At 31.4% G+C, this 15,911-nt stretch overlaps 1 long non-coding RNA gene across 1 annotated transcript; it reads left to right on the top strand.

The window, feature by feature from the left end:
• Window positions 1-5,552: 5,552 nt before the first annotated feature.
• LOC109336932 lies at window positions 5,553-7,209 on the top strand. Its single transcript, XR_002106387.1, has 3 exons — window positions 5,553-5,837; window positions 6,707-6,811; window positions 6,928-7,209. It is a non-coding gene; the product is annotated as an uncharacterized LOC109336932 (long non-coding RNA).
• Window positions 7,210-15,911: the final 8,702 nt, after the last annotated feature.

The raw sequence follows: 15,911 nt of genomic DNA, 5'->3' as shown, positions 1-15,911 counted from the left end.
CATTAGATTGAGATTATACAAGAACCATATATACCTGTATCAATATTAGGTATGACTGTTTTTTCACCAAAACTTGCATTTCTCCAAGCAGAGTTTGTGAGAATTCTTCCATACTTTTCAAGTCCAAGAAACTCCCATGACCTAGTAGTGTGCAAACATGTTTTGTTTATTATTACCACATCAATCATGTTATTCTCCAAAAACTTTTAGCAAACTAGTAAAACACACACACAAATTATCTATACAACAAGCATGTTTTGTTTATTATTACCACATCAAAACGCTTCGAATGGGTTTTCTTGAAGCTTCTCTTTCTCTTTCTCTATCACTTTCAAAATGGGTTGGTTTCACTAATGACAATTGAAAATATATTGGACATTTTTTCTTAACATTGTGAATGTATGATTGAGAAGAAATACAAACTCAAAAGAATCATTCCCATATGAGAATTTTATGAAGTGTTTCAAATCTGAAATAAAAGCAAAACCCAAAAACTCAGATACAATTATGAGAATGAGTTTAGCCGCACTAGTTTTAGATTGACAGAGAAAGAGAACATCTTTGACTAGCTTAAAACAAGGTATTAAATATTAATAGCGCTTAATGTTATGAACAAGCTTAAAATATCATCAACTTTAGATCATGCAAAAGTAGTGTACGCTTGTGCTAATTAGATAACATAAACTTTAACAACCAAACAATAGCGTGAGATGTTCAATTCATTTTTGCTCAAGCATTAGCACAACAACTAAGACCAGACTTCAAATTATTTTGGGAGTGAAGCATGCTAACCTTGAAGATAATTTTGGGTCTCTTGATGGTGCAGGTTCTCAATTACAATCTCCAACTAGAATCTAGATGAATCAGAATGTGAACCAGCAGGACATCCTATGTCAGTTCCATCCATTGCTTCAATTCCTTTTTAGGCTTCATCTATTGCTTCAATTCCTTCAACGTGATTTCACATGAATTTGTAAGTATACCAATCTGCAAGACAACCTATGTCACTTCCAACAATCAAGAACTACTGGAATTTCAAAATACAGAATTAGTAAGATTTAAAATCAATAATGAATTATTTTGTTTGATGAAAGTTAAAAAGTTGTCTTTATTTCTATCCTACCTCCTCATTCACATGTTACGAAGCTCCAAATTAATCCATGAATAGATCAAACAGTTGCAACAAAATACATGGAAACTAAAACCAATAAACTTAATTACTACATACCTTCATCATAACTTATTTTCATTTTCATACACCTAAACGATATAGAACCTTGACATGACAAAGTTGCAATATGCTCAAACAACTGAACTATGAGTTCAATTGACGCATGTAGCTACTTCAGTAAAGGTATATATAAAATATTTTTATTCAATTTCAAATCACATTCCACCAAAAACCATAATTGCACTCATTTCAATATTTTATCAAACACATAGTGTGCTTCGAAGTATCAACCATCCTAAATGCTAATAAGTAAACATATGCTGAAAGGTGAACAGAGATAAAGATTGAAGCAAACAAATGATTGAAGAGAAAATACAAAACCCTACGAACTTTATAATTCCCTTGAAAGCACCACTCTAAATCAACATACCTGGCCCCAAATTGAATGAACATCCATGTCCCCTTTCACTGACAATCATGTAGCATCTTCAAGAGTAAAGCCATGAAGATAAAGGAGAAAGAAAAATCAGGGAATAAAACATGTTAGCATAACAACCTAGATTTAGAAGATGGAAATAAATTCCAATTATTCTCAACACTTAAGCTAATTAAGTGACCTAAACACATACAACAAAAGCTAATCACGGGATAAATTGAATTCGTTTCCTTCACTCTTTCTCTATCGTCTTCCTCTACTGGTTCTATGTTTTCATATTGATTTCATCTTAATCGTGTGGAAACTCAATTAATCCCTTTTTTGTTACAATTCAATCTCTCAAACCCTAATTTTTCATCATATTTTCTCTATTTCAACAAATCACCCATTCAAATTTCATAAGCTAAGAAGAAAGGTAAAAAAATAAGAAGCTCTAACCTATGGCTTCTATTCAATGTGTTGCTGTGAGTTCAGGTTCAGAAAGTGGAGATTCTACTACGATTGAATCGCGAATCCGCAAGGAGATTGCGGTTGAGGAAATAGAAGCTTCAGGAGGACTTAACGGAGGAAGTGAAAAGATTGCAAGGCACGAGAAAGAAGGAGTGACGAGAGAAGGAGGAAGCATATTTGAAGAAGCTCAAAGCGGTGATGGGAGAAGATTTAGTGATAGAAGAAGTGAGGTGTTGAAACATTTTCTTACCGTGGAGGGAAAGATGAAATTATGGGTCATTTTCATACTTATCTTACAACGTGCACGACCCAGATACAAACCAATTTTGGGATTCAATTTTAAGTTTGCCACAGTTTTACTAAGGGTGGCTGAATTGGTGTGTCCATTTTCCATTTATTTTGTAGTGAACTGATTTTATATTTTTTTATATATTTTTAAAGCGTGGCCCACGACCATGATTTTTATTCTTTCTCTTTTCTCCTCCCATAATCATATCTGCAAACCATGTTTTTGTTATTTTTTAATTACAACATTGTTACATAAATACAATTATCATTGTATATTAACACCAAATTTACTCAATGGTCTAGTGGCTAGTGTTTTAAAAACTAACTAAAATAACAAAAATAACAAAAAAATGTGGTTTGCATATACAATTATGGGAGGAGAAAAGAGAAAGAATAAAAATTATGATTGTGGGCCACAATTTAAAAAATATAAAATTGTGGATTGTAGTTAGGAGTGGCAACATGGGCTTGGCCCGACGGGCCAGCCCATTCGGATAGCTATTTTTAGCCGGCCGGACTGAGGATTTTAGCCCAAAAACCCATATTCCGGCCGTTTTTTTAGACGGGCCAAGGAGGGCCGGGTCGTTGTTAAAAAATAAAAAACTAAAGCGTGTGACACTATGCTATGCATGAGGCGTGGCAACTGGCAGACTCTCTTAGCATAAACCACAAACCTTTAAACTACTTCTCTCTTAGCATAAACCACAAACCACTTCACACTTCACACTTGCATTGTGCAAAAAGCCATAAACCAGTAAACTACAAATTCATTTTCCACTTTCCAACTCTCTTAGCATATTGATCTCCAGCTCTCTTAGCATCTATTTTTCAGCTCACTACTCACTGCTCAGGTTCTATTTTATGTTAAAATTGTTTTGTTTGATCTCCATTTCTTATTCCATTAACATCCATTTTTTAAAGACGTTGATGGTGATAATAATAGAAAAGTGGAGCCATCTTCTTCCAACAGAGCATCTAATATTTAAAAATTGAAATTTATGACTTAGAAGTTTAATTGTGAACTAATAGTATAAAAGTTTAAGACTATGTTGGTTTCTTCTTTAGAATTTACAAGTTTTAAGCTAAGATGTTATGTTGTTATTGTAATATTGTAGACTTATGTTTGTGATTTTTTGTTTTAAAAGACATTTATCAAGTTTGTTGATTATTTTTTGTCTAAAAGCTTTAATTATGTACATTTTGGAGGGGGGAAATGGGTCAGCTCGTCAGCCTGCCAGCCCTGCAAAATATAGGCCGGACTTGCATTTTGAGCCCTTTTATCAATACGAGTCGGACCGGGTCAACCCTTATTTTGGCGGACCAAAGGCGAACTGGGTCGGGCCAGCCCACATTGCCACCCCTAATTGTAGCCAAGAGTTTAAAAAATATAGTCAATCATCCAAAATCGTGTATAACAATGACTACACTATCAATATAAAAATGGAAGTGATGCATATGGAACACTATTTATTTACAAATGCACTATATTGGTAATAAACCAAATAGTTATATCAAATGTGTAATAAAGTAGTCAAACTACTTCGCTCATTTAAATTTTTTAAATATATATTTCCATTAGTATTTCCCTATGTATCAAAAATTTCGTTCGCGAGAAATGTATATTTAATGAGTGTAATATTTATGCATTGTCACTGTAAAATTAATTTATACACAGTTTCTTTCACCATTCATTTATATATTTTTTGAAGAGTCAATGATGGTTAAACATAAATGATAAATAATATAGTGACAGCGGATAAAAATCATACACAATCAATGTATATATTTTCTCCTCATATTTAATATTTTAGATAAGAAAGAAAGGTATGGATAGGATGTATTTTTGGAAAGAGTAAAACATCCATCACAACATGAAATGATTAATGCCATATGGTCCTTAATGCTATCCCTAATGCCTTGCCAGTTTATCTATTATCCTCTTACAAAGCTCCAAATCGGGTGCTAAACTTGTTAAAGAAAATTTCTATCCGAAGGGTATAGGAATTAAGTGTTAAAAAAATAATTAATATTGCTTCTTTAGGATAGTGATGATGTTTAATGTTGGTAGATAGAAAGTGAGATTTCTATGGAGATGTTAGTAGGTTAGGAGATGGTAGTAGGAACTTTAGTATGAGACTAAATATTCCGTAGTAAAGTTTTTGTGACTGAGTGATCATGAGATCACAAGTTTAAATCTCAAGACAGTCTCACCACTTGCGTGGAGCATCGTGCAATATGTCCTCCTTTAATCAATTTTGATTCCTTTTTTTTTGTTTTCCTTATAAAAAATTAGAAAACAATTCCCACTTTGTCTAAATGTATCCTCAATCTCATATGTGTTTTATTTTTTCCGACCTCCAATTTCAAAAAGGTATCTTCAATTTTGCATCTTTTGGTAATGTAGGGATAAATAAAAGTTGAGGTTTTGAATTTTGAGTTAGTCAAGTGAATTTTAGGAAAATTTGTAATTTCTTTTTGTTTTCATTCTATTTTTTTGTCTAGTAACTATGTCAAATGACAATGTGGTGATTGTGTTGTTGTCTTGTTAGTTGTGCATTTGTTTGGAAGATGAAGTGGAGATTTCACAATGTAGGTTGTTAAGTCATGATAGAGGAAGGGAGTAAAGATGGAGAATTTGGTTTAATTGATTTGTTTGGTTGGGATATAATTATATTTTTGAGGAGAATGGTGAATAACAAAATTTTAAACAATGCTTTTGGTAATAGTTTCAAAAACTTTGAGTTTTGATATTTATCGACATTTGTGGCCGATGCGGTCACATTTGTGGTCAATAAGGTCACAATTGTGATCGTGATACAATTTTGACGACTCTCAATTCTTAACTTATTTACGTAAATAGTAGTCATAGACCTAAATTTAAAATCTTGATCAATAACAAAACATCAACGATGAAAGTGAATGTAAAGTAATATCAGTTGTAGATAATAGAGTCATAATTTTTTTTGGGATTTTGGGTAGTATTATTTTTTTGTTTATATGTGATGTATTTGGGAGTTTTCATAAGTTCGTTCACAATACAACTCCAAAACCAGTGTGAAGTAATGTCAATTAGTGATTGAAAGTTATGGTACATCCACTTTGAATCAGCTTAGTGCATAATCCTTCTTTCTGAGGTGGAACTTAGTAGATTATAAAGTTTTAGCAAGTGATTGGTTAGATGGACTCTAGAGGTATGAAGAACATTTTTACTCGATTTCAAGCTTCCATTTTTTATCAACCAAAGCTCAAAAGTAACTAATATGCACTTTTGATTTGATACAATATTCTATCAAAACTATGTGTTGTTGATCATAGTCCCACATGGGATAACACTATAAATGTATCTCGTCTTTTTCATATACAAAAGAAATGGCTTCTAAATAATTGATCACCAAGTTATTCAATATTTGAGTATAAGTTTCCATTTGGGGTTTGTTTCGCTCCTCTTTACGAGCCGCTATTCGAGGTTAATATTCATGTACAATAGTTGAGGTAACTTTGTTCATCCATTTCTTCTTATTTCTTTATTTATATTTTTTTTATTAGTTTATTAAGTTTGTGAATTTAAATTTCTTATCTTAATTCATTCATTCATTTATTTATATTTATAGAATTAATTTATCTATTTATATTTTTTGTTTTATTACTTTTTTTTATGTTTGTGAATTTAAATTTCTTTTCTTAATTTATTTAATTTATCATATACATTTTTTTACTAAAACTAATTTTACAACATGGTGGGGATTAATTTAAACCAATTTTCATAACAAGGAAAATGTAGTCATTCATCTTAATTCATTCATTCATTTATTTATATTTATAGAATTAATTTATCTATTTATATTTTTTGTTTTATTACTTTTTTTATGTTTGTGAATTTAAATTTCTTTTCTTAATTTATTTAATTCATCATATACATTTTTTTACTAAAACTAATTTTACAACATGGTGGGGATTAATTTAAACCAATTTTCATAACAAGGAAAATGTAGTCATTCCCATGAAATAATGTAGTCATGTTTTCTAAAAATATCATTAGTCAAGTATTCAATAAATATTTATCATAATATAATAATGTTTTCCTATTTTATATTAAAATATTAATTAACTTGGAAATATTTTATAATTTTACATATTTTAACATTACTATTGAATAATAAAATACCAAATAAAAAAGAATAATAAAATCTTGTATAAATTCATTTCGGGCTCATAGGAGTAATATCCCATTCATTAAGAATGATGTATAGATACCTTAATTTAGATAGCTTATATATATACATATATTTATGTGTGTATTTCATTCATTTTATGTATTATCTAAGAATGTAGCAATAAATGGAGAATATTACTTGTACTAGGTCTTATCATCAATTACATTTATTGGCAAGACCATGAAGTTGTACTACAACTATTGATTTGCAGCTCACGCACAATAAGGCAATTGAATATGGATCCAATATTTGGTAAGTTTAATTATGTATAAAATTGAGTTTGTTTAATATATATTATTCTGAAGCCAAAAATAATTGAATAATATGACAAGATACTCAATAACTCTATGTTGGTTGTTGATTTGTAGGCCTTGCTTTTTAACAAACTTATACAATATATGGAACTTCTAATGACTTCCTTAAATGATGATAATAAGCAAAGGTTGAGTCTGGAACTATGCATATCAAAGCTCACTGCCATCGTAAGAGGAGTGTGGGGTGATTAATATTCAAGGGCTATTGATATTTTCTTGTAATATTACAATCTAATTATGGGAATTGTTTTTGAGATTGTCTTGTAATATCACGTTTAGAAATTTATCCGATGGAATGGTTGAAATTTATACTATGGAATGGTTGATGGGTGAAATTCTCAATTCATGAAGACATATGTGGGAAAAAACTAGTTATCATATTAACTAAAACATTAAGTGCATTTCTGAACAAGTATTATTATATTAGAAAAAATATATAAATTCATAATTATAAGTTTATTAATCTCTAGCAAATATTCTAATTCATCTGATTTGTCAGTTTGTACGTAATTCATCATGATTCTTACAAGAAGAACAAATAATATTGGTAATAAAAGTCAATTTTTAGAAGAAAAAAAATGATGGACAAGTGTTACTTTCATCAAAGGACAACATAATAAGCATCTGAACAATCTTTGAGAAATAATACTTGTAATTCATTCTACTTTCCTCTCATATTACTTGTATTGTCATATCTTTAACCATGAATGTTTGAAACATCAAGATAATGCTGAGAAAAAAATACTACATATTGTTTTTTTAAGAGTGATAGTCGGAGTGTCCTTAACATACACAATATAAAAAAATGTTCTTGTATGCAACCATTGTATCTACAAACTACAAAACAATAGTCATTCCCCCATTTATGATTCATCACATAATTCATCAATAACAATGTAAAATTTAGAATCATTATCTCTTCTCTCATATTTCTTCTCACCTTACTAGACATGATATGCATGATTTCCTTTTGAAATTTAAGAGAGACATACTTTGAATTATATGAGGCATTCTCCAACACTACTTTTGTAAGTTCATCATTGTATGGTGTTAAGAGTTTTACCTTTATTTTTTAATTATGGCATTTCGTCATGACCTCAAAAAGCACAAGCTTGAAAGGTGAGCTAATGGATTGAATTAATAGAGCTTCTAAGATGTAATCAGTGTTGTTTGATTTGATGAGAACTTTCCACATTGAAGATATTATGGATATGCCAAAATTGGTTCAACAAGTCAAAGCAAGATTTTATTGCATTATTGTGAGGTGAACCACCAAGGTGAATAAGAAATTCACATTTTTTCCTAGCATTGACTTTATTATATGCTCTAAATTCTTTTCTAGTAAAGACGCCAACTCCAACTATTGCATTTGGTTTGTAATTGAACAAATAACAAGCTAACAATAAGTAACATCATTCACTATAGAGTACTCTAACCATGAAGGAAACATTTTTAGCCAAGTGGGTTGAAATCATTTTGGATTTCTATCTTTATTGAACGAATAATCTTCAACATGACATTGATTTGGACTCGAGTTTAGATAAGTTCTTTTAATGTCATCTCTTTGATTTGTCGGATATTCCTAAATTTGAGGGTGTTTTCCAAGATCACGTTCTAAAGAATTAATATAACATTCACCAATTGATGCTTTTTGAACCTTTGAAGGTTGGTGTTCTGGTTGAAGTATTTGATCAATTGCAGAATTTTGTTGAAGTGAAGATATCAAAGTTATATCATCTTTGTCAGAAGGTTTCCTATTAAAATAGGAATCAAATTTTTTATACTTAGACATTGTGTGCTTTTAGATAATTTTATTAACCTGAAATTAATCATATAATGAATCATTAGAAAAGCATTAGAGAATATGAGTGTAGCTATAAAAAAAGAGTGTGTGTTATAATATAAATGCAGAATATATCAAATTTGTCAATAACAACACCCCAATATGGAATATATGGAATAACGATAATGTAATATTAAATTATCAACACATTAAATAAGAATATAGCATAAAGAAAGTATTGGGCAACAAAAACACATACAAAAATGTACTCTCAATATTGTAATGTTGATTTATTTGGTTGTTACTATAACCGTGTGGATTGTATTAATAGTGTGGTAGAGTCGGTACTACAGGGTGAATACTAAATAGGATAATGAGATTTTTTGGTTATGTAGAGGTTCTGCTACTACATAAATACTGAATAGAATAATGAAAATGACATTATCCATCTCCTATATGTCTATGCTATATAAAATTAATAAATTAACTTTAATTTAAATGCCTAAAATAACATAGTTTTGGGTGTATGTAAAATAAAATGTTCAAAAGCTCAAGGGGCAGGTGCCCCACTTGCTCATGTTGTATTCCACCTTTGGATGTCTCACTTATATTTCTTCAATAATAGAACACTTTCGTCTTCATCATATGCATGAATAAAACAACATTTTTCTAATATAATTTTGTATGTTAAGGGATGACTACTCGTGGATTTTGAAAGCTGTATGAGTACTTTTGCTTCAAAAAGTGTATCATCACAAATTTTTATCATCAGTTTTGGAGTTCTTTATACCAAAATGTCACTATTAGATCTACCTATTCCTTTAGCTAATAATGTTTTGAGAGAAAAATATATGCATTAACAATGCATGAGATTTATATTGTCATTATATCATTCATCATTTATATTTAATCATTATTGACTATTCAAAAAGTAATATAAATAAATATTAAATGTATATTATTTGTGTATAAATTTGTACATTAATAATATAAAAATATTACACTTTAACTATTACAATATTTTGTTCAATTAATTGAACATGAAATTAATAGAGGCCCTTATCTTAAGTCATAAGGAACTTCCAAGCCTTTTTTAAAACTTAGTGCAGGTAGGTAATTACCCACTCATCCTTTTCATTTTTTTGGTCCTATTAAGGGTATTCTCCATCTTTTTGATAAGGAACTAATCTCTTTTGAGGTGTGTGACCGTCATTTCCAACAAGTATCGCTATCAAGAATTGAAGCATTAACCTTTAGTCATCCCGATGATCTAGTAGAACCTTACACCACTAGACCAATACATTGTTGTTCATAATTTACTTTTAGACATATGTTCCCACAACATTGAATCACATAACATAAAAAATCTCAGACAAGGATCTTTTATACTAAAATTTTCCTGTCTCCATGTTCATAGACAATCAAATTTCACTAAATAATATTAAAATATTATTTTCTGTTTTCATCCTTTTTGATAAGGAACTAATCTCTTTTGAGGTGCGTGACCGTCATTTCCAACAAGTATCGCTATCAAGAATTGAAGCATTAACCTTTAGTCATCCCGAGGATCTAGTAGAGCCTTAGACCACTAGACCAATACATTGTTGTTCATAATTTACTTTTAGACATATGTTCCCACAACACTGAATCACATAACATAAAAAATCTCAGACAAGGATCTTTTATACTAAAATTTTCCTGTCTCCATGTTCATAGACAATCAAATTTCACTAAATAATATTAAAATATTATTTTCTGTTTTTATGATTTTTCTTTAAATTGAATAAGAGTTTTTAATTGGCTTAGGAAACAAAGTAAGACATAAATGGGTATATATGATCCATGCTCTAGATGAGCAAGGGAAGTTGTTCTACTCCATGCCCCCTATTTATTTTTTTCTTCGAGCATAATAAATAAAGACTTAGGGACTATGAGGTTGTGAAATATGTAGATCAAATTCACCGATAATATCATCCCCTCTCAAGATGCCACTCACAAAATATATATATAATTTTTATATTTTATGTTAAGTACTTTTACCATATTCACTATATACATGTTGAATCTGATGTACATATAAAATGTATCTGGGTAATAATGACAAACTTATTTTTAAGTAGTTGAATGAATAATTAAAAATTGTTTTTGATAAAATAAATTTTTTTGCCATAGTTTTAGGCAATAGTTTTTAGTTGTTGGAGTAAATGATAAAGGAAATCTGTTGCCTATGCTAACTGACCAAAGGCAACAGTTTTCAACTGTTGGCTATATAAATGACCAATTGCAACGGTTTTCACCATTTCTTATAAGCAATGGTTTTTAACCTTTGGTGTTAACGATGAAAAAAACAGTTGCCATTTAAATGACCAAAGACAATGGTTTGAAAAAAGTGTTGCCAAAAGTCAAAAAACCGTGGCCTAAACAAAAGGCAACGCCTCAGACTACTATAGTTATAAAACCGTTGCCTATGACAAAGAGAACGGTTTTTCTACATTTGGCAACGGTTTTTAGCCATTGTCATAGGTCAAAAATGTTGTAGTGGATATTATAATATTAAATTATTAATTGAGTAAATAAGAATATAACATAAAGAAAATATTAGTGAAAATAACTTACAAACAATGTATGAATCTATGAGTGATGGGAACAATCATGTAACATTTTTTGGGCAACAAAAGCACATAAAAAAATGCCTCTTAATGTTGTAATGTTGATTTTTTGGTTGTTGCTGTAACCCTATGGACCATGCTAATAGTGTGGCAGAGCCTGTACTACAACATGAATACTAGTAAATACTAAATAGGATAATGAGATTTTTTGGCTCTATAGAGACCGTGCTGCTACGTGAATACTGAATAGAATAATAAAAATGACATTGTCCGTCTCTAGTATGTCGGTGCTATGCAAAATTAATAAATTAAGTTTTAATTTAAAGATTCAAAATAACATAGTTTTCGGTGTATGTAAAATAAATATTTCAACAAAATTTTAAAAAGTTCAAGGGCAGGTGCCCCACTTTCTCATGTTATGTTCCACCTTTGGACGTCTCATATATTTCTTCAATAAAAGAACACTTCCGTCTTCATACTATGCATGAATAAAACAAAAACATTTTTCTAACATCAATTTTGTATGTTAAGGGATGACTACTCATGGATTTTTCAAGCTGCATATGAGTACTTTTACAAACCGGTATCCACGGGTTTTACGAATGAGTTTTTAAAATATCTGTAGTACATACAAGTAAGAATGAGTATAATGGTACCCGTACTCATGGGTACCGTTATTTATATAATTACTATATTATCTTTTATTAAAATAAAAAGTACACTATCATAACCTTCATTACACTATGTACTTCTTTTCCTTTTATTTTGTCTACATTTTTTTACATTGTTTACATCTTTTATTGAATTTGGTGGTGAAACACCCTACAAATATTATTACATGTAAGAAACACGCATGTCTTGCAAAAAGAATATATAATTTTTGACAAATATTCAATCAAAAGGCACAAAAATAATTAAGTTTCATCTAATTTGAAACATAATAGAAGTAGGAAGTTAGAAATTCACTTATAATATAGGAAACCCGTAGGTACCCGTCGTACCCACATGTACCCATAAATACCCGCGAAAAACCCGCACACGGATACCCGTACAGGTACGGCGGGTATAGGTATTGCTCTCCTATTTCGAAATGGGTAGTGGGTAGCTACTACCCGTACCCGCCTGTGCCCGTTGCCATCCCTAGTCATGAGCAACTTCCAAAGCCTTTCCTAAATCTTAGTGCATGTAGGTAATTACCCACTCATCTTTTTCATTTTTTTTGTCCTATTAAGGGCATTCTTTACCTTTTTTGTTAAGAACTAATATCTTATCGGATGTATGACTGTCCTTTCCAATAAGTGTCGCTATCAAGAATCAAATCATTGACCTTTAGTCATCTTGAGGATCTAATGGAGCCTTACACCACTAGACCAACATATTGTTGTTCATCCTTTACATTTAGACATATGTTCCCACAAAACTGAATCACATAACATAAAAATTCTCAGACAAGGATCTTTTATCCTAGAATTTTCCCATCTCCATGTTCATAGTCAATCAAACTTCACTAAATAATATTAAAATATTAATTTCTATTTTTATGATATTTCTTTTAATTAAATGAGAATTTTTAATTGGCTTAGGATACTAAATGAGACATAAATGAGTACATGTGATTCCCATCCAAAAATCTCATATCCTCTAGATGAGCAAGGGAGGTTGTTCTACTCCATGCCCCCTATTTTTTTTTCTTTGAGCATAATAAATAAAAACTTAGGGACTATGAGGTTGTGAAATATGTAGATCAAATTTACCGATAATATCATCCCCTCCGATAATATCATCCCCTCGCATGATGTCTTTCATAAAATTATTTTTTGAAACTTCCAAATTATTATCAACTTAATATCGATATCATTTATATTCTTCAATCCCATCACTAATGAATAATATGTGGAATTAATTGATACAATATTTCATCAAGCTATTACCAACTAATATTCTAAAATCCTTCATCCTAGAGTAAAGCAGAATTACATTAAACTTTGGATAACACTCAGTAATGAAACTTTGAACTTGATAAATAAAAGTCACTTCTTTCCTAATTGAGAAAAGTTACAACTTAAAATGAGTAGTCACGACTTTCTTTTCTAAGAGGACTCCTGTTGTAGCCCTTTTTGACGTTGATGAATTCTCACCCTTGCAAGGATTTCTTCTAGTGTGTTTCAATACAACCACACATTGGACATTTAATGCATATGAAATTAACTAAATCATGAAACCTATCATAAAATCAACAACCATATAACTCCATCATGCGTACTTTGTGCTTTCAATTTGCTGACTTAGAGAGTGACTATGAGATGGTGAGATTGAGTGAGTTATTGTATTTTTTTAAAGTGACGAGTTACTTTTCAAAATTAGAAATTAGGGTCAAGATGACCAATGGCAGATGGGAGAAGAAACTAACGATTTTTTTGGAAGAAAATAAATTATTTGCATGGAATGCCATTATTTTCGTATCAATATTAAGTATAACATTAACTGAAAGAGTAATTTGTACACATAAAAAACATTAGGATGTTAATTACACCATTTTAAACATTTTGTGTTAGATGGATAAAGTGCAATTCCTGCATATTTATAATATGCAATATTGATCTCCTTTCCTTAAAATTATAACAACTATCACTTTCATGAAATAATCAATTCATGTAATATCTAACATTTAAATATATATTTTCACTAGTATTTTTCTATGTATACTATTGTGCAATGATTCATATCTCTAGATAACAACAATACAAGTTATAGGCTTGGACTGATGAAAAAAGGGTTGGGGTAGAGGCTATATATTTATGTTATGTAAACCTAATGTATCAAGGAGAAGAATAGTCAAACACTAATCCTTATTCTCTAATAATATATAGTGGTAGCCGCTCAACACTCCCGGGGATGTAGGCACAATTGGCCGAACCTCGTTACCGAATTCTTGTGTTATTCTCTTGTCTCTATACTCTTTACTATTTGATTGTTCGCTTGTTCCCAACAATTAACCTAGGTGTCAAATTCGAGGTGGGGAAGTTCGATGGAACTGATAATTTCGGATTGTGGCAAAGGAGGGTTAAGGATGTGTTGGCTCAACAAGGTCTATCAAAGGCGCTGCGTGAGAATAAACCAGATGGTTTGGATCAGCTGGATTGGGAAGAGTTGAAGCAGAAGGTTGCATGAATCATACGGCTCTGTCTATCAGATGAGGTGATGTATCATGTTATGGATCTGACATCACCAATAGAGGCATGGGAGACATTAGAGAAGCGGTTCATGTCCAAGTCTCTAACAAATAAGTTGTATTTGAAACAGAGACTATATGGCCTGAAGATGCAGGAATGTGCTGATTTGCAACAACATCTCAACAATTTTAATCAAGTGATCAATGACTTGCAGAAACTTGATGTGAAGGTTGAACTTGATGTGAAGGTTGATGATGAGGACAAAGCAATAATATTAATGTGTTCTTTGCCAAATTCTATGAACATTTGGTGATAACATTGACGTACGGGAAAGACTCAATCAAATTGGATGAGATCACATCTGAACTTTTGTCCCACACTCAAAGAAGACAAAATATAGGTGAAGGCTCTCCGGGTGATGCTCTATATGTGAAAGGGAGCCAAGCAAGTGGGAGGAGACAAGGCAGAGGAGGTCCTATCAAAGGGAAAAGACCAAATTCCAGGGGCATAACACCAATGTTATAAGTGCAAACAGACTGGGCATTAAAAAAAGGATTATCCCAATGAATGGAGTCATAGCAAGCTGGTGAAGAAAGATGGAGTGTCTACATCTACAAATGTTGCACAAAAAGATGACTTTAGTTACAACAGTGAAGGTGCTCTACTATCTGTATCATCAAATCATAGTATAGATGAGTGAATACTTGACATTGGTTGTTCCCACCACATGACGCCAAACAGAGAATGGTTCACCACATACAGGGCAAGCAATTTTGGTTTCGTGTATCTCAGAAATGATAAAGTATGTGGAATTACTGGTATAGGAGAAATCAAAATTGTGATGGATGATGGTGTAGTGAAGACATTAGGTGAGGTTAGACACATACCATATTTGAAGAAGAATTTGGTTTCTTTAGACCAAAGGATTTAGCTATAGAGCTTACGAGGGCAATGATAATCTTCGAGTGTGTAAAGGTGCTCTGATTGTGATGAAGAGTAAGAAAACTGCTCGGAACACATACAAGTTGTTAGGGAGAACATTTGTAGGTGGAGTTGTTGGAGTGGCTGAAGATATTTCAGTAGATTCAGACCATGGTGCTACAAAATTATGGTACATGCGTATAGGTCATATTAGTGTGTGTGACATGACAGAACTATGCAAAAGAGGACTGTTGAGGGGAGTCAACAAATGCAAGCTAGATTTGTGCAAGTATTGTGTGCTTGGGAAACAGACACGAGTTAGTTTCAAGGCTGGCCATCACATGACTCAGGGTATTCTAAACTATGACCACACTAATGTATGGGGACCCACTCAGAAGCATCCCTAGGAGGTTTTAGGTATTTTTCTACCTTCATTGATGATTTTTCTTGCAAGGTCTGGGTATATTTTCTGAAGCATAAGTCAGAAGTCTTTGCCAAATTCAAGATTTGGAAGGCAGAGGTAGAGAACCAGACTGGTAGGAAAATCAAATA

The sequence above is a fragment of the Lupinus angustifolius genome, unplaced genomic scaffold (assembly GCF_001865875.1).
Source record: "Lupinus angustifolius cultivar Tanjil unplaced genomic scaffold, LupAngTanjil_v1.0 Scaffold_1_451, whole genome shotgun sequence".
Taxonomy (NCBI): domain Eukaryota; kingdom Viridiplantae; phylum Streptophyta; class Magnoliopsida; order Fabales; family Fabaceae; genus Lupinus; species Lupinus angustifolius.
Note: the sequence above shows the minus strand (reverse complement) of the source record. Positions and strands in the feature narration are given on the sequence as shown.